Below are 20890 nucleotides of genomic sequence, written 5' to 3'. Positions count from 1 at the left end.
TCCAACAGAAGAAGCTTTTCAAATTGGGTAATAGTGGAAGAATAAATCTTAGATCTGCCTGAGAAGGAGGGGAAGGATTGTAATTGATAATACTCCAACCAAAAAAGGGAAGCAATTAATGTCAGTGGTTGTTAGAGAGATAAAAGGGGGTAAGTTTGTGCCGAGTATCTTCAACTGCCTTCCAGCAAAGAAAGTGTTCTATATGCAAACACGGAGGAAACTTTCATGCTTTTGTGATTTGTAAAACAGTAGAACTTTGTTCTCATCATACAAATGTCAGCCCCATTTCTCGCACCCTGTGATCTTAACAGCTATGGTAGCAATGACATATCATTCATGAATACAGCTAATAATGCATTTAGTCCAGTAAATCTGCAAATCAATGTTTGTAGGAAAGCAGGTTTCCGATTATTTGCAAACTGCTTGTCTGCTGGGTAAACAGATAATTTTTAACAGCAAAAAAGTAATTGGCAGTATATCACCCTAGGTAAACAGGGCATGTGCTGCCAATAACAATTTACTGATCAGTATGCCCCTGGCCTACTTAAACCGTCCGGTAAACGATTGCCGAACTATTTGTATTTACTCAGCCTTTTTTAACAGTGAAAGAATGGTTTGCGATCAGTGTTTGTAAATGCATAATATATTTCAGGTTGATTAATATTAGCATTGACTAGATTAGGTTACAGAGTATTTGGAATTTTGTGCAGGCGATCCCCAAGTAAAGGTCTCCAGAAATGCATAAGTCAGGCCAAAAGTAACTCTACAGGTGCAAGACATAATATTTTATATTTTAGGCAGGAATGTGGTCAGCTGTACAGTACATAAGAGTCAGAACTAGGGGTAGAAGTCTATAAGGGTGTGTGCACACGCTGCGGATTCTGCAGCGGTTCCGCAGCGGATTTGGCGCTGCGGGTCTGCAACAGTTTTTGCTGTGGTGTACAGTACCATTATTCCCTATGGGAATAAAAAACCGCAGTGCAGACGGTGCGGATTTTTCCGCGCGGTTTTTCTGCGGTTTTGAAACCGCAGAAAGAATTGACATGTCAATTCTTTCTGCGGATTCCGCTGCGGTTTGCCATCTCCTCCATTGTGGAGATGCAAAACCGCAGGCCAATCCGCAGGTAAAACCGCAGGTCTTTTGACCTGCAGATTTACCTGCGGATTTTACAAAATCTGCACGGCCAAATCCGCAGCGTGTGCACGTACCCTAAGTCTTAGTATTCCTCAGGCCAATCAGAAACAGTTGTGTTAACTAGTTAAGACCACGCGTAGTACTTAACGTACCAGGCTCTGTTCACATCCCCAGTAGTTCTTGTTTTGTATCCATTTTGAGATCATAAAAATGGAACTAAAACATTCCAGTACAGGACCCATTCATTTGAATGGCAACGGAAGTGGAAATGTTATCATTTGTCTCCATCCCTTCTGAGATCTGTTGTTTAGGCTGAACAAAAATTGTCACCTGCATAACTTATTTTTCATGCCCAAAAATTGTATAGCAGACGGATCCGTTTTATTAAACACTGAAGACTATGGGAATCAGATCATAACTGATGGTTATCAATTATGTTATCCTTTATCGGACCTGCTAGAGTGGTACGTACAGTACGTAACTTAGTGCTCTCAGGTGCTGATAAAACCGTGGTACTAAATAATGTATGGAATAGACATAAATATAACCTATCATATATAATTATACCGGTATTGTTTCAAGCAGACAAAATAAATCAGAGTATAAACTAATAAATCAAAGCATGAAATAATTTATGAAAGAATTTTTCTGAGATTACTATTCAGATGTCATTATCCTCAGCTATGATGTGATTAAATCTAAATGTTGTTTTATATATTTCTACAGATTGTTGTTTTAGCCAGAATTATAGTGGACATGGATCAAGTTTCTCTTTCATCCAGGGGTGTGACAATACTATCAGACCTTTTGCACTCAAATAATTCAGCCACGGTTGTGTTGGCAGGTATTTAAACATACTAATTATTGATTTTTACAATATTTATAGTTGATAGTTTGCAGTTTATAGAAAAAAAACATGTATTATCCTAATAAATGGTTTTACAATCCTTTAAGTAGTGTTCTAGGCTGAGAATAAAAGTCTGCAGTTACTCTACACTGAGACTGTTTAATCATGGCACACACTGTCAGGATTCCATTGCTTTTTCCCATGTGGTCATCTGTCATGTGACTGTAAGAATGCGATTTGCATAATTGTAAAAAATGTTAATACAAACAAGGTCAAAAGTACAACAAAGTAATAATGTCTAAGTATAATAAACAAGTGATCATTAGTTGTAGTATCAGGAATGGGACAAATGTATAAAAAGGGGTATAAAAAAAGAGGAATATTGGAGAAAACAAAAAGGAGATCATTAGGTGGAAGGAAGAAGTTCTGGTCCCCATTTATTTTAATGGGGTTCGGGTACAATTTTGGTACCCTAACCAAGCTTTCGACTAATGTTCGGTGAGGTACCAGAACCCAATCTTCCCAGTGGTCTGCTCATCCCTACTAACAAGTCATGTTTTCTAGGTTTAAAGTATTTGGAAGGGCAAGATAGTAAGACTTCTGAGAGTGTTATAGTATGTTTGATTAGGCCAAGATCTCATAATGTTTACTATCTCCATCCAGTTTAGAACAGAACTAGAATACATGAAAAAGCAAACCTTTTTGGGTGCCACATCTTCTGGCTAAGTTTGATTCCGTTAAACCTAAGTGATGTAAGAACTCGGGAGTTCTATACCAGCAGGATAGTGTTTTATAGAAATTTTCTTGTAGAAGTGAACATCTGGAGAAGCTGTTTGACTTAGACAGAATAAATTTAACTTCAGAATCTGATAAGCTGATGTTTAACCCCTTAAGACCCAAGGGTGGTTTGCACGTTAATGACCAGGCCAATTTTTACAATTCTGACCACTGTCCCTTTATGAGGTAATAACTCTGAAACGCTTCCATGGATCCCGGTGATTCTGACATTGTTTTCTCGTGACATATTGTACTTCATGTTAGTGGTAAAATTTCACTCAAATAACTTGCGTTTATTTGTGAAAAAACGGAAATTTGGCGAAAATTTTGAAAATTTCGCAATTTTCCAACTTTGAATTTTTATGCCCTTAAATCACAGAGATACGGCACACAAAAAAATTGATAAGTAACATTTCCCACATGTTTACTTTACAGCAGCACAATTTTGAAACCAAAATTTTTTTTCTTAGGAAGTTATAAGGGTTAAAAATTGACCAGCGATTTCTCATTTTTGCAACACCATTTTATTTTTACGGACCACATCACATTTGAAGCCACTTTGAGTGGTCTATATGATAGAAAATACCCAAAAGTGACACCATTCAAAAAACTGCACCCGTTAAGGTGCTCAAAACCACATTCAAGAAGTTTATTAACCCTTTAGGTGCGTCACAGGAATTTTTTGAATATTTGAAAAAAATGAACATTTAACTTTTTTTTCACTAAAAAAATACTTCAGGTTCAATTTTTTTAATTTACCAAGGGTAACATTAGAAATTGGACTATAAAAGTTATTGTGCAATTTGTCCTGAGTACGCTGATACCTGATATGTGGGGGGGAACCACTGTTTCGGCGCATGGCAGACCTCAGCAGGGAAGGAGCGCCGTTTGACTTTTTCAATGCAAAATTGGCTGGAATTCAGATCGGACGCCATGTCGCGTTTGGAGAGCCCCTGATGTACCTAAACAGTGGAAACCCCCCCAAGTGACCCCATTTTGGAAACTAGACCCCCCAAGGAACTTATCTAGATATGTGGTGAGAATTTTGAACCCACAAGGGCTTCACAGAAGTTTATAACGTACAGCGGTACAATTAAAAAATCATATTTTTTCCACAAAAATGATCTTTTCACCCCCAATTTTTATTTTTCAAAGGGTAACACGTCACTAAAAGTTATTGTGCAATTTGTCCTGAGTGCGCTGATACCCCACATGTGGGGGTAAACCACTATTTGGGCGCATGGCAGAGCTCGGAAGGGAAGCAGCGCCATTTGACGTTTTTGACTGGAATTGAGATCGGACACCATGTTGCGAATGGAAAACCCCTGATGTACCAAAACAGTGGAAACCCCCCACAAATGACACCATTTTGGAAACTAGACCCCCCAAGGAACTTATCTAGATGTGTGGTGAGAACTTTGAACCCCCAAGGGCTTCACAGAAGTTTATAACATACAGCCGTACAATTAAAAAATCATATTTTTTCCACAAAAATGATCTTTTCACCCCAAATTTTTATTTTTCCAAGGGTAACAGGTCCCTAAAAGTTATTGTGCAATTTGTCCTCAGTGCGCTGATACCCCACATGTGGGGGTAAACCACTATTTGGGCGCATGGCAAAGCTCAGAAGGGAAGCAGCGCCATTTGACGTTTTTGACTGGAATTGAGATCGGACACCATGTTGCGAATGGAAAACCCCTGATGTACCAAAACAGTAGAAACCCCCCATAAATGACACCATTTTGGAAACTAGACCCCCCAAGGAACTTATCTTGATGTGTGGTGAGCACTTTGAACCCCCCCAGTGCTTCACAAAAGTTTATAACGCCCGGCCGTGAAAATAAAAAAAATGTATTTTTTCCACAAACATCATCTTTTAGTCCCCATTTTTTTATTTTCCCAAGAGTACAAGGAGAAATTGGACCCCATAAGTTGTTGTCCAATTTGTCGTGAGTACGCTGATACCTCATATGTGGGAGAAAACTACTGTATGGGCACACATCGGGGCTCGGAAGGGAAGTAGTGACGTTTTGGAATGCAGACTTTGATGGAATGGTCTGCGGGTGTCATGTTGCTTTTGGAGAGCCCCTGATGTACCTAAACAGTGGAAACCCCCCACAAATGACCCCATTTTGGAAACTAGACCCCCTAAGGAACTTATCTAGATGTGTGGTGAGCACTTTGAACCCCCTAGTGCTTCACAGAAGTTTATAACGACCGGGCGTGAAAATAAAAATATCGTATTTTTCAACAAACATTATCTTTTAGTCCCCATTTTTTTATTTTCCCAAGGGTAACAGAAGAAATTGGACCCCAAAAGTTGTTGTCCAATTTGTCCTGAGTACGCTGATACCTCATATGTGGGAGAAAACTACTGTATGGGCACACGTCGGGGCTCGGAAGGGAAGTAGTGACGTTTTGGAATGCAGACTTTAATGGAATGGTCTGCGGGTGTCATGTTGCTTTTGGAGAGCCCCTGATGTACCTAAACTATTGAAACTCCCCACAAGTGACCCCTGTTATGATTGAGTCACCGTAGGAGGCAGACACAAAAATAGAAGCTACGTCCAGAAAACCAGAGAAGTTGGCAACTATCAGATTGCAGACCCCTGAACCTATCAACACAACTAGCAGTAGCCGTAGGGGGTTCCTACGGTGCCCTAGACCCCTCGATCACAGCCGGAGAGCTAAATAGCCTAAAGACAGAAAAGGAAATCTAAACTGCCCCAGAGCAGACCCCCAAAGTAAAAGGCAGCCCCCAACATATAATGACGGTGAAGCAAGATGAAAAAACACTCACACAGATAGAAAGATAGGCTGAGCAAACGATGGGGCCAAAGCTAACTAAACAGAAGAGGAAAGGAAGGTTGCTGTCTGCAATCTGCCAAAACCCTATTAAAGACATAAGCCAACAAGCTGATATGTAAAAAGACCCTGAAGCAGCTAGGCTTCAAAAACTAAATCAGCACTCAGGTATTTTCAGAAGACAGAGCTAAAGGAATTCAGCTCACACCAGCAGGGAATGGCCGAAATCCAGAAAAACAAAGTCAAAGCACAAATGCAAAAAGCCGAGCAGAAAACTTAGCTTTAGAAGAGCAGGAATTCAGACTGGTCTCCAAGGATCCCACAGAGAAATCACCCGCAGGGCAGAAGGGCGTTGGCAGCCTTATATCCAGTCAGTAACTCCACTCAGCCAGTCATCATCATCAGGCTCAGGTGTTTGATAATCAGGCTCACTACCTTTCTTCACCAGAAGAGGGAGTTCCTCGGGCCTCAGTAGTGAAGGGGAAAATGAACTCACAACAGACCCCGTTTTGGAAACTAGACCCCCCACAGAACTTATCTAGATGTGTGGTGAGCACTTTGAACCCCCAAGTGCTTCACAGAAGTTTATAACGCCTGGGCGTGAAAATAAAAAAATCATTTTTTTCCACAAAAATGATATTTTTGCCCCCAATTTTTTATTTTCCTAAGGGTAACAGGAGAAATTGGACCCCAAAAGTTGTTTTGCAATTTGTCCTGAGTATGCTGATACCCTATATGTGGGGGTAAAACACTGTTTGGGCGCATGGCAGAGCTTGGAAGGGAAGGAGCACCATTTGACTTTTTCAACGCAGAATTGGCTGGAATTGAGATCAGACGCCTTGTTGCATTTGGAGAGCACCTGATGTGCCCAAACAGTGGAAACCCCCAATTATAACTCCAACCCTAACCCCAACACACCCCTAACCCTAATCTGAATCCTAACCCTAGCCCTAACCCTAGCCCTAACCCTAGCCCTAACCCTAGCCCTAGCCCTAACCCTAGCCCTAACCCTAATGGGAAAATGGAAATAAATACTTTTTTTAATTTTATTATTTTTCCCTAACTAAGGGGGTGATAACGGGGGGTTTGATTTACTATTTATGGCGGTTTTTATGTTTGGCGGCTGTCGCACGCTAAAAGACGCTTTTTATTGTAAAAATGGTTTTTGCATCACCACATATTGAGAGCTATAATTTTTCCGTATTTTGACCCACCGAGTCATGTGAGGTCTTATTCTTTGCGGGACGAGTTGACGTTTTTATTGATACTATGTTCAGGCACGTGACATTTTTTGATCGCTTTTTATTCTGATTTTTGGGACGCAGAATGAACAAAATCAGCGTTTCATGAATTTCTTTTGGGGGGGTGCGTTTACACCGTTCCGCGTGCGGTAAAATTGATAAAGCGGTTTTATTCTTTGGGTCGGTACGGTTACAGCGATACCTCATTTAGGTCATTTTTTAATGTTTTGTCGGCTTTTTGCAATGAAAACAATTTTATATAAAAAAATAATTATTTTTGCATCGCTTTATTCTGCGAGCTATAACTTTTTTATTTTTTTGCGGATTATGCTGTATGGTGGCTCGTTTTTTGCGGGACAAGATGATGTTTTCAGCGGTACCATGGATGTTTTTATGCATCTTTTGATCGCGCGTTATTGCACTTTTTGTTCGGTGATATGATAATAAATCATTATTTTTTGCTTCGTTTTTTATTTTTATTTTTTAAGGGGTTCGCTAAAGGGGTTAACTAATGGGACATTTTTATAGGGCGGGTCAATACGGACATGGCGATACCAAATATGTGTGCTTTTATTGTTTTTTTTTATTTTCAAAAAATGAATTTATTGGGTAATATTTTTTTTACTAATTTATTTAGCGATTTTTTAAAAATTATTTTTACACTTTCTTTTTTTTTTATTTTATTACATAGTCTCAGGTGGGACATCACTGTCCTGTGACAGATCGCTGATCTGTCACATCACAGATCACTATGACAGATCAGCAATCTGTCACAGGCAGTTCTGCAGACTTCCTCATGCCTGCGCTTTGCAGGCACTGAGGAAGCCGGCTCACTGCAGGCCCCCGAAGGTCCCCGTCGCCATCTTGGATCCGGGCGCCTGTAGGGAAGGAGTCCCCCGCAGCAGCGCTGCACATTGCGCTGCTGTGGGGGGCTCAGGGAAGCATGGAGGGAGCCCCCTCCCTGCCGATGCTTCCCTTTAACCCCCGGTACACCGCGATCGTGTTTGATCACGGTGTACAAGGGGTTAACGTGTCGGGAGCGGTCCGTGACCGCCCCTGACACATTGTGCCGGGTGTCAGCTGTGATAATCAGCTGACACCCGGCCACGATCAGCGGCGCTCACCACGTGGGCGCCGCTGATCGCATTAGACGTACTATCCCGTCCTTGGGAATTAAGTCCCAGGGCACATGGACGGGATAGTACGTCTAATGGCAGAAAGGGGTTAAACCTTTTTTCCATGAGATCAGAAAAGTCAGCGTGTAAGGATACGTTGGGTAGGTTAAATAGTTACATATTTTCGAGAGCCCTCTGGGGATAGGGAAGGGAAGTCTTACCAATAGGTAAAGCCAGGATTATTCTCCAGTTTTTGGAAATTTTGTTTTAAAAAGAGTAAGTATATGTGGGACACGAGTTAGTTGCATAAAATCAACAAGGACAACATGTAGCCTATTCTAGCCAGAAATCTGCGATAGGAATTTTGTTGGATAAAAGTTGGGAAATGCTATTATTCGGCAAATACGACCATAAATTACTTTTGTCTGAATAGTTAGGATGTAAAAGATATGGGATGGTGGACATTGGAGCTGAAGCTGAGGGATCATTTGAACGCATACTTGCACCTGACTGCCACCTTTTTCAAGGTAAAAAAACACAAATGTTATTGTCATGTTGACTCTTTTTTTATACCTTAAAAAAGGCATCAGTCCGGTGCAGATAAGCTTTAGTTAATAAAACGTTATTATATATACCATTGAGCGCAGCCCAGGTACCGTAATCTCCCAACTGAAGTGAATTGTTATCTGGAAGATTTTTTTCCTCCAGCCACAAGTTTGCAGCCGCAGATTCTAAGGTTCTTATTGGTGAGCACTATGATCATAGAATCGTAGAGTTGGAAGGGACCTCCTGGGCCATCTGGTCCAACCCCCTGCTCAAAGCAGGATTCGCTAAATCATCCCAGTCAGATGATTGAAGACTCTGTTTGAAGACTTCCATTGAAGGAGAACTCACCACTTCTCGTGGCAGCCTGTTCCACCCATTGATCACTCTAACTGTCAAAAAGTTTTTTCTAATATGTAATCTGTGTCTCCTCCCATTCAGTTTCATCCCATTGCTTCTAGTCTTTCCTTGTGCAAATGATAATAAAGATGATCCTTCTACAATGTGACAGCCCTTGAGATATTTGTAGACAGCTATTAAGTCTCCTCTCAGTCTTCTCTTTTGCAAACTAAACAATCCCAAATCCTGCAACCTTTCCTCATAAGACAGGGTTTGCAGACCGGTCACCATTCTGGTTGCTCTTTTCTCAACTTGCTCCAGAAAAAATCTCTCTCACCCTCTCTCATTTCTCTTGCAGTATTGCCCTATTGTGCACTTCTGTGCTATCCAGACCTCAGTAAGACTTTTTCTGTCGCATATTTGATAGATATGGTAGAAGTGATGTAATCCCATCACATATCAGATTAAGGTGAAGCAGTTAGTCTATATGTATCTATGAGTGTTTTTACCTAGTAGTAAGTTTTCTAAGTCTGATTTGTTTTGTTTTAAAGAGTTAGAACGTTTCAAAAATCTATTTATGGGTATTGCTTTGTAGTAAGTATGGATATCTGGAAGTCCAATGCCTCCTTGTGTTTTTGGTTGGTTGAGAAGTTTATATGGGAGTCTTAATTTTTTGTTTTCCAAATATACTGAGAAACAAACTGTTTTTAAAGAAGAAAGAGTTGAAGAGATCAATAGGCAGCATATTTAAGGTATTTAGTATTTTAGGGAGTATGTAGGATTTTATTACATTTTTCATATCTTTCTTGTATCAAAGCTATCAATAAAAATTTTTAACTTAGAAGATTCAAAATTTGTTTACATTTTGTAGGGGAATTGATGCCTTTCACATTATAGATGCCACAATGATTGTATCAGGATTAGTTGTGTTAGCCATTTATGGAGTTGGAGAGGTGTGTTCCTGACAGACATATCCGGCATGTTAGGCATAAAATAAATAAAAACAACATTCAAATATAAACAGAAGAGATATTATCTGCAGCAGAGGGGGTGGAGGGGTGATGGGGTTGGTGTAACATTTCATTGTATAGCAGACAAGACAGTCCAGGTTTTAACTCATCCTATAGTACAAAGAAAGAATCAACAGTATATAAAACAGCAAAGAAAAATAATTGGACAAGTTTCATTTGATGATACAAAATGTCATAAGGAAATAGGGAATTCCTGCAACATATGGGAAGAAATAGGAGAGGGAGCACAAAAGGGCAATGTGCTTTGGGCATCTGTTCTAAGACCCATGCAACTTGAATGTATTAGGCAGTGTGCCCACGTTGTGTTTTCTATGCATTTCCAACACGTTTTTGCCGCAGCGGAATCGCTTAAAAAGCACTATTAAAACGCACCCCCATGGAATCCTATGGGATTCCGCAGTTGCTGTGCCCATGCTGCGGATTTTGCCACTGCAGAATCACATAGCGGTAAAATCTGCAGCATGTCCATTCTTTCTGCAGAATCGCTGCAATTCCGTCACCATAGGATTGTATTGAAACGCTCACTTTACGCATGTGGCTATGCCCACCATGCGTAAAGTGAGCGCTTCATGTGTGGATGGTACCCAGGGTCTGGAGGAGAGGAGGCTCTCTTCTAGGCCCTGGGTACCATAATCCTGTAAAAAAATAGAATTAAAATAAAAAGTAGGGATATACTCACCCTCTGATGGCCCCCTGGAGTCCTCCCGCCTCTCAGCCACGCTGCCAGTATCTTCCGTCCCCAGGGATGCATTGCCCGAATCACCTGAGATGACATTGCGGTCTCGCAAGTGTGATGTCATAAAGGTACTTCATGCAAAGCATCCCTGGGAACGGAACGTACCAGGAGCACCGCTGAGGAGATCAGGGGCTGTCAGAACGTAAAAATAACCATTTTTAAAAAAAATTTTTATACTCTATCTTTTACTATTGATGCCGCATTGGCAGCATCAATAGCCTTAAGGCTTGTTTCCTGGTCTTAGGAGAGATTGATTTCTTGTGTACTGACCTGGTCAACTGCATTCATGGGAAAATGTAGCAGTCTTCTAATGGCATCCAAGAAGGAACTTCCACTGGAGTAATTTGTAGAACATCCCAAGCTTTTTGAAGGTCTTCTGGAGTGTGAATGGAAATTTGTTTCCTGTCTGTTAAAATGACAAGACCGAAGGGGATTAGCCATCTATAGTTTAATCTGTTTGCTTGTAAGACTTCTAGCAGAGGTCTAATCTTCTCTTTGCCAAGATTTGGAAATGTCTTGAAGATTTCTATTGGTGTGGTGTTGTAGGATATAGATGGTATTTCTCTTTCTAAGGATAGATGAGGAATCTACAAAACTCAGAAGACCAAATATTAAGTTTCATGTCGGGACCAAGGGTCTTGGTTGTAAGCCTCTGTGGACTCTTTGATCACTATATTTTCAACTCTGTCAGAGCCTAGTATAGAAGAAAATATCTCTTTAGTGACACTTGGGCAAAAGATTCCATGACTCTTTTAATTATCAAGTTATTGAGTCTACTTCTGTTCTCTTGACCTTCTAGAGCAAGAATAATAGAATTGAGTTGGTATTGGTGGAAGGTCATTTGTTCCTTCAGGGTGTTTGAGAATTTTAGGAGATCCATCTGTGAAGTTTCCTGGGAGTCTACATGATGTCCTGTTTGTTTTAGGTCAGATCTGAGACCTGTTAATTAATTGATCAAAAGTTTCATTGCTTGCGCCAGTGTCTTTTTAGGGAGTGATGTGGATATTGGTGCTGAGTCTGCAGATTGATATTCGTTCTCGGAGTCTACATGCTCGATTGCGAGTCCTCATTTGGAGCCAAGTTGAAGGAATGGAAAGTTTTCTTTTTGAAAGTTGCTTATGGTGTAGATAAATTTTTGGAAGAAAAAAAAACTATCTAGTTTGCCTTATTTCTCGGATGTTGAAGTGTTCAGTTTCTTTTGCGCTCTGTTTGCTGGGTTTAACCATGTTTAGATGTGAGCACGCAGATAGCTGAAGCACATGTTCATACGTAGATTAATATATTATTAGCATATTATATGAGGTGGAGATCTTGTAGATGTCGAAATTTAGAATGTCCAGTAGATGGCAGCAGACATATAGAAATTGTGTATTATGCAATATTCTACTGTAGAGATTCAGCAGTTGAAAAATTTAGACCAAAGACGCTGATTTATTCAAAGGCCTTTTATCTTACAATATTGTAATAGATGAAAAATTAGGCCAAAGACCCCAATCACCGAAATGCAGGTTTCTTCTAAAAAGTGATGAGTAGAGATGAGCGACTTTGCCTTTTTTCGGGTCGAGTCGGGTTTCGTGAAACCCGACTTTCGCAAAAGTCGGGTCGAACGAAATCAGCCGATTATCGTGAGAAGTCGAAGGCCGACTGAAACGCGAAACCCAATGTAAGTCAATGGGGAAGCAAAGTCGGCAGCGAGTGGAGGACAGTAAACACACCTACAGTGGCCATTTGAATGCCAAAAACATCAATTTTTATTACTGAAGCTTGTGAACCTTAATTTACTTCATAATAATAGTTACGCACTGAAAAATGGGGGTTATTTGGCTAAAGTTGTGGGGGAGTAGGGCTGGCTCCAGGTTTTCATGTGCCCTGGGCCAAAGAGCGCCCCTTTAACACATACCACAACTCATGATGCTCCGATACGGAAGAGAAATAGCGGTATAGTACAATGAAAAATGCTTCACTTTTTACATCTCATGACTGATATCCATTTTAAATTCTCCAATAGCTCCAAAAACGGACAGTATATTACTCCATACAGTATTATGGGCACCGCATAGTGCGCTATACAGAGTAATGAGGCCCATATATTTCTCCATACAGAATCATTGGTCCCATATAATGTTCCATACAGTATATGATAAGCTCCACATAATGCTACAGTATATGTTGGTCCCCATGGATGAAGCTCCACTGTCTTATGGGCCCAAATAATCCTCCATATATAATGGGCCCCATTTCTAATGCTCTAGTGTATAATGGGCCCTGTAAATGCTGCTCCAGTGTCTGATGTCCTCCTTTGGATTGCTCCAGTGTATGGTGGGCCCCATATATCATTCTCCAGAGCATAGTGCTCCCAAAAAATTGGTGTCCCAACATTGAAAACAATTAAATAAGTCTCCTCGCTAGGGAATCCCTGTACTAGTCTGGACTCCTCGTCATCCCCATCTTCCATCTCACTGCACTTGGCTGTTTAGGCAGAGGGCGTACAGACGTGATGTCATTGCGCCCTCTGATCAGAATATCACTGCCAGGACATGCGGAAGATGTCATGGCGGTGGAGCAGGGAGAGGTAAGTATTTCAACTTTGCAAGTGCTGTGATCCTGAGCAAGCAGGGGGGGCCCACTGGTTGGCGATGGCACTGGCACAGGGCCCTCATAGTACGGCGGTGTGTGGCGGTGTGTCTGACGGCGGGTGGTCCCTCCCAGGGGGTGGGCCCGTGGGCCCTCCCACCGGCAGAGACACTTCTACGTACTATGAGGGGCCCTATGCCAGTGCCATCGCCCATGAGTATGCCTCCTCCACCTGCTCAAGGAACCTGCACTTTCATCTGCACCTTCCTCTTTGTCACCGTGTAAGGTGGTATAGTATGCGGGAAGGGAAACCTGAGTTTCCTTAGGGTCAGATTCTGGCTGTGTAGAGTGTGAGGGGAATGTAGTGGTCTGGGTCAATGTACCAACAGAATCATCTAGCAGTGGCTGGGCATCAGTGCACTTGTGGCGTCCCCAGCAGTACGGTCGCCACAGTGGCATTACCTTCCTCCTAGGGAGTGTGATGTCATGCTTGGGAGCAACGAAAGATCTCTCTAGCAGTTAAACAAACACACAACACACTTCCCACTCCAGGCCAGCAGGGAGACCTCTGAACCTGACTGCTGAGGAGCTGCTCTCTGTGGTCGGGAGGAGGTAAGTTAGGGCACTCTGTGCAGGGAAGGGGAAGTGTGTGGACGTGAGAAGGGGAGCTGGAGGATGAGCAGAGTTAAGGCTCACTCCTAGCTGGAGCGCATGGTCCAGATTCCGGTCTCCGAGTTTGTAGGGATACTGACGTTCCTGCAGCAGAAACCGGAGGAAGTAGCAGCTGTAAATGCTCTGTACCCAACTAAGGCTCGGAGGCCCCAGCATCAACGTGTGGGAGCCAGAAGGAAAAGGCTACGGCTGCCTGCCATACGAGAAAGTTCCAAAAGAGAGTCAACAGGGGGAACTTCATTGAACTCAGCACTGCGAGTACCTCAGATAAGCGCTAAAACGGAGGCCACACTACCTATCTGCAGAGAGAGAATTCAAAATTGGCTTCCAGGCTGACCAACTCCTTCTCCATCTGTACTCTGGGTCCTGGACAGCACTTACCAAGTACAGGTAAAGGAACTGCACAACTGTGTCTGTCATCTTTCTCCTGCGCCTGGCGCACAGCTCTGCTACATCCTGCACTGCACACCATTTACCAACTCTTTCATCTGCCCTGCGACTACGGCCCCACCTGTGCAGGGCTTCTACATCTTAGCTGCACCACAACATCTGCCCCAGAGAAGTGACACTGCAGCGCTGGTCAATCTAATCAGAAACCACAGGTGGCATCACGTATCATTCACCTATAAACATAATTCACCCCTTGCGTGGACGCCCAGGCCCACGGAATGAGTCACCACCACCGTGACACATCCCTGTGAGACACCGGCCCGGTACCGATTAACCCCACTACCTTGGCTGGCCACCCACACTCTATGTCAGATTCATCTTGGACTTGGGAATTCACAATTTGACTTGAGAATTCACGATTTGACTTGATAACCCAGGCATGGTATGATAGAAAGAGCTACATGGACTAATGTGAAGTGTTGCCTGCTGCATCATTCACTTTTGGTGGGGGTGAAGGACACAAGGAAAGGGGTTCTTCCTGACCAGGAGCCATCACTTGATGACTCAGTGCTTGCATTTTTTGAAACTTCAGAAGAGGAGGGCATATTTGCTGGAGTCTGTTTCGGCAATGTAAGTCAAAACCAGTTCCTCATGCTCCGCCTTTAAAAGCGGTTAACCTACTCCCAGAAAAGGTAGCCTTCCAGGCGTTCCGGAGCCAGACTATGACACAGGCTCAACACCTCCTGCCTTAGCTGCTATTGTGCTTTTGCCACTACCAGCAGATGCACCACCACCATCAGCACCAGCTGGCCCCCCCACGCCCATGTCCGCAGCCTCTTCCACCAAACTTCAAAATTTTGCAGAAAATAGACCCAAAATAACATCAGATATATGGCACTGTATCAGAAGCGTAAAGCTCTATTCAGTCAAAGGATAATTGTCAATCTCCCTATATATTCCATCAGTCACACAGAGACGCTCACAGGCTCAGTATGGATTAGACAAGAATATAAAAATTAGACAAAGTGTACAGTATCATCAGATAGCAGGTATATATAGTATAGTTTAAACATTCTAAATCTCCGTAGATATTTGAGGAGGCACACACAGACACTCTCAGGCTCAGTATTGGATTACAACACAATCTAGAAAGCCATGAAACGGTAATGGATCTCAAGAGTACAGCTCTACACAGTGTAGGTGTCATTGTTGTCAATCTCAGTATTTATTTCCACAGTCAGAAAATAACTCTCACTTGGTCAGTTTGGATTAGACCAGAATATAACAAGCGTAGAGCTGTATACAGTGTTGGGGTAATTTTTAAATGTACATCTAAATTGCAGGAGTAACCCATAGACACTCACACGCTCAGGATGGATCACACCACAATATAACAAGAAGATCCGCAAGAAATAATCACACATGTGGGAGAATGTTACAGGTGTCAATGATACACTTAGAGTGTTGGTTGGAGGAGGACTTCCTGGCACAAAGGGTACAGTATCACCAGATACCAGGTATATATAGCATAGTTTAAACATTAACAATGTACGTCTATATATCAGGATTAGTGTTGAGCCACCCCGCTAGTGTTTTCGTTCGTCGCACAGGAGGCAAGTTCGTCGAATGTTCGTCGAACGTTTGATGAACACCGTCGAACCCCATTGAAAACAATGGCAGGCAAACACATACAAACACATAGAAAACAATTACAAAACACCTTAAAAGGTGTCCCAAAGCAGACAAAATGCTCAGAAGACAAAAATAACATATGGAAAAGGGCAACTACATTTAGAAAAGAGGTGGAGTAGTAAAAGGAGGAGGTGGAGGAGACACAGATATAGGCTTGTCATGCCCTTATGAAGTCAAGAAAAGCTGGAATAAGAATGTAAAATACAAGCAAAAAAAATTTTTTTCTGAAATCGAACACGATCATATACCGTCGGACTTCCTACCAATAAATTATGCCAACTGCCGATCGGGCGGCGTTATTCCCACAAACCTCCAAACAGCGTCCATGAAGGCAAAGTGTTTGGTTTCCGGGGGCAGTATGATTGCAAAGCTGAACCTTAAAGGAATGTCCAAAAGGAAACCACCAGGAGTGGAGCCTGTGGCTTCATTGGACTCCACCCGGGAAACTACAACCATGCCACCTAAAGAAAAGATGCAAACATTGAAAGCTTTGTCGATTCTGTGTGTGGTGTGGTATGTCTATTTGTAGTTGTGCTAGTGATTTCTCAGCTTTAATCCGTTAATGACCGAGACTCCGGCATGCCCCCGCAGTACGCGTCAAGCTTACTAGAGGGATACGCGAGGCTCTGGCACGCGAGATCGAGCAATAACAGGTCTATCATGCCCTTACATGTCCGGGGCTGAGATAACAAACCAGACCGTGGAGTCTTATTAGAGATGTTTTATATCTGCTGATCAGGATGATTGGGTCTCATTTTTGCGCTTGGCCGAATTCACACTGAACAATAGAGCTAGTTCTGCCACTTTGATGTCACCCTTTTTCTGTAATTTTTAGTTTCATCCTCGATTCTCTTCAGGGCAAGTGGAATCTTTGTCCTGTCCAGGTGTGGACACTGTGGCTAAGAGAATGCAGCAGATATGGGACCAAGTGGTGGATAAGTTGTCACTCTCTCAGGAAAAGGCCCAGCGATTTTCCAACCGGCATAGGACCATTGGTCCCCGGTTTAAAGTGGGTGATATGGTTTGGTTGTCATCTAAGAATATTCCTATGAAGGTTGCTTCTCCTAAATTTAAGCCAAGATTTATTGGTCCTTATAAGATTTTGGAAATTCTTAATCCTGTTTCGTTTCGATTGGCTCTTCCAGTTACGTTCAAGATCCATAACGTATTTCACAAATCTCTGTTGAAGAGGTTTGTTGACCCAGTGGTTCCTATGGCAGCACCTCCTGACCCTGTGTTGGTTGAAGACAATGTGGAATATGAGGTAGAGAAAATATTGGATTCTCGTTTGGTTAGACGGAGACTCCAGTATTTGGTCAAATGGAAGGGTTATGGCCAGGAGGATAATTCTTGGGTCTCTGCCTCTGATATTCATGCCAATAGATTGGTTCGTGCTTTTCACCGGGCCCATCCTGATCGGCCTGGTGGCATGGATGAGGGTTCGGTGACCCCTCCTCAAGGGGGGGTACTGTTGTGAGTTCATTCTCTGGTTCACCAGTTGTGAGTTCTCCTTCCAGACTCCCTCTGGTGGTAACAGGAGGTAGAGAGGCTGATTTGATCGGTGGAGATCTGCCACCTGAGAATGAGGATGACGATTGGATCTCAGGAGTCTCAGATTGGATTTAAGACAGCCGACGCCCTATTCAGTTTCTGGTGATTCCTTCTGGCTTGTCAGCTCTTGGTTTTCAGCTCTGTTCCAGTCATCTAAAGCTAAGTTTTTCTGCTAATGTTCACACTTGATTTTGTTGGTCTATTCAGTTTTTTGATGTGGTCAGCCAGCCCCTTCTGGGGGCTGTGCTGAATTTCCACTCTTATTTATCAGTATTTTGCCAATTGGCTTTTTGTCCCTTACTAGTTCGGTCTCTTTTTGCTCTGTCTCAGTATATTTCAGAGTGCTGATATAGTGGGAGAAGTCTAGTGACTTCAGGGTTAATTTTGCTATCAGAAGTGTTGAACATGATTTTTGTAGGGTTTTTTGCAGGTTGCAGACAGTGTCTTTCCTTTCCTTTCCTGTCTAGTTAGTTTGGGCCCCATCATTTGTTCAACCTATTTTCCTGCCTGTGTTTGTGCCTTCATCTTGTTTCACCGTCAATACATGTGTGGGGGCTATCTATTTCTTTGGGGTCTGCTCTGGGGCAGTTAGTTTTCCCTTTTCTTGCTTTAGGCTTATTTAGTCCTCCGGCCGTGACGAGGTGTCTAGGAACATCGTAGGCACGCTCCACGGCTACTGCTAGTTGTGGTAAGATCAGGGATCTGCAATCTGCATAGTTACCAACCTCTCTGGTTTTCTGTGACTTAGCTTGTTTTGCTTTTTTCTCCTCGGTGACCCATTCATAACACCTCAAAGTAACAGGCTGATTCTGAATGCTGTAAAAAAGGTGTATAGAGGACTGGGAAGAAATGGAATCTCTCTACAGACTTCAGGACACAGTTGGATTCTGTCAGGCCCTGGGTATATTACACCTCAAATTAACAGGCTGATTCTGGATGGTGTAAAAGAGGTGTATAGAGGACTGGAGAGAAATGGAATCTCTCTACAGACTTTAGGACACAGTTGTATTCTGTCAGGCCTTGTGTATATTACACCTCAAAGTAACAGGCTGATTCTGGCTGGTGTAAAAAAGGTGTATAGAGGACTGGGGAGAAATGGAATCTCTCTACAGACTTCAGGACACAGTTGTATTCTGTCAGGCCCTGTGTATTTTACACCTCAAAGTAACAGGCTGATTCTGGATGGTGTAAAAAAGGTGTATAGAGGACTGGGGAGAAATGGAATCTCTCTACAGACTTCAGGACACAGTTGGATTCTGTCAGGCCCTGGGTATATTACACCTTAAATTAACAGGCTGAGTCTGGATGGTGTAAAAGAGGTGTATAGAGGACTGGGGGGAGAAATGGAATCTCTCTACAGACTTCAGGACACAGTTGTATTCTGTCAGGCCCTGTGTATATTACACCTCAAAGTAACAGGCTGATTCTGGATGGTGTAAAAAAGGTGTATAGAGGACTTGGGAGAAATGGAATCTCTCTACAGATTTCAGGACACAGTTGTATTCTGTCAGGCCCTGTGTATTTTACACCTCAAAGTAACAGGCTGATTCTGTATGGTGTAAAAAAGGTGTATAGAGGACTGGGGAGAAATGGAATCTCTTTACAGACTTCAGGACACAGTTGTATTCTGTCAGGCCCTGTGTATTTTACACCTCAAAGTAACAGGCTGATTCTGGATGGTGTAAAAGAGGTGTATGGAGGACTGGGGAGAAATGGAATCTCTCTACAGACTTCAGGACACAGTTGGATTCTGTCAGGCCCTGTGTATATTACTCCACAATGTAACAGGCAGAAATTGCCTAGTGTATGACAAACTGCAAGGTGTATATAGAATTGGGCAGAATTGGAATCTCCCTAGAGTGTAGGTCTGTAAGAACGGACAAACTCCTCGGCTTTTTCTTACAGAGTCACACCCAGATAGCTTCAATTTGGCCGTGATACCAGCCGGTACACGGTACTGTGTGAGGAGCGTACACGTACACCGCTGTACGGTGTGTGTATGTAAAATTGTCAAGCTCTGTGTTTTTGTATACAGACTGACACACGCTGTCTCTCTCTAGTTTTGAATGTAATCAAACAGCAGATATACGAAAATGTTTTAAAAACGGACAAATCTCTAAGGTGTAGGTCTGTAAGAACGGACAAACTCCTCGGCTTTTCCTTACAGAGTTACACACAGATTGTCAAGCTCCGTGTTTTTGCATATGGACTGACACACGCTGTCTCTCTTTAGTTTTGAATGTAATCAAACAGCAGATATACGAAAATGTTTGAAAAACGGACAAATATCTAAGGTGTAGGTCTGTAAGAACGGACAAACTCCTCGGCTTTTCCTTACAGAGTCACACACAGCTTCAATTTGGCCGTGATAACAGCCGGTACACGGTACTGTGTGAGGAGCGTACACCGCTGTACGGTGTGTTGAAAAATGAACGCTCAGTACCTCACCAGGACAAAACAATAAAATTTGGATTGCTTTTAAAAAAGCAGTTTGAACACCAGTGTGCACACAGCAATGCAGGTAGCCTTAAAAGGCAGCCTGATCACCACCAGCCCTGCTGCACAAAAGCAAAAATCTTCACCTTTCACTGCACACTAACTACAGTGAAAAGCGCTATCAGCAGAAGCATTTTTTTTTCTTTTGGCCTTCCTAACGCTCTCCCTACAGAATCAGCAGCAGCTCTCCCTATTGTGAGATCAGCATAAGTAACATGGTGGTCGGCATGCACGCCCTTTTATAGCCCCTGTGACGCCACACAAAGCAAGCCAATCACTTGCATGCCCTTCTCAAAGATGGTAGTGACCCCTGCCTATGTCATCACGTTGCCCACAGTGTCCGTTCTTCCTGATTGGCTGAGAAAGGGCGCTAAAGCATCTTTTGAATCGCGACTTTGGCGCGATGGTCGCTGACCTCGTGGCCAACCTCACGCTAAGGACGGGTTTCGTTTCATGAAACCCGACTTTGGCGAAAGTCGGCGACTTTTGAATTTTTTCGACCCGTTTCGCTCAACTCTAGTGATGAGGGGGCCTGAAAAATTACAGTAGCGCTTTTTTATGAGGAAAGTCTTAAAGGGAATTAGTGATGGTCTCTTTGTGTAGCACAGGATTTCACTGCAAGGCGTGTATATGTGAAGAAGGGATAATAATAATTATCTTTATTTTTATATAGCGCTAACATATTCCGCAATGCTTTACAGTTTTTGCACACATTATCATTGCTGTCCCCGATGGGGCTCACAATCTAAAAGGGATGATGTTGATTGTCCCTCACTGATGCCTCTTAAGACGGCAGAATAGGTTCCAAGGGCAGGCTAAATGACGTCTCCTGCTTAGGACACCAAGAAAGAAGCAAAAGCCACTCAACTTATTCAAGCTTGTCACTCACCCCCCGATAATGAGGAGAGATCTCTATTCAGCCAATGCAGGCATCTTGTTACTATGC

General features: G+C 42.7%; 1 protein-coding gene across 1 annotated transcript in view; it reads left to right on the top strand.

The window, feature by feature from the left end:
- Nucleotides 1-1877: 1877 nt before the first annotated feature.
- Nucleotides 1878-20890, top strand: part of LOC141057362 (ankyrin and armadillo repeat-containing protein-like) — a 140798-nt gene continuing 121785 nt past the window's right edge. Inside the window, exon 1 of the transcript XR_012222031.1 lies at nt 1878-1979. The gene's annotated coding sequence lies outside the window, so the exon portion shown is untranslated. The remainder of the gene's footprint in view (nt 1980-20890) is intronic.

Source organism: Dendrobates tinctorius, unplaced genomic scaffold, assembly GCF_039654945.1.
Source record: "Dendrobates tinctorius isolate UK_male_01 unplaced genomic scaffold, ASM3965494v1 ptg000204l, whole genome shotgun sequence".
Taxonomy (NCBI): Eukaryota; Metazoa; Chordata; class Amphibia; order Anura; family Dendrobatidae; genus Dendrobates; species Dendrobates tinctorius.
This window is presented reverse-complemented; position numbering and strand designations above follow the sequence as displayed.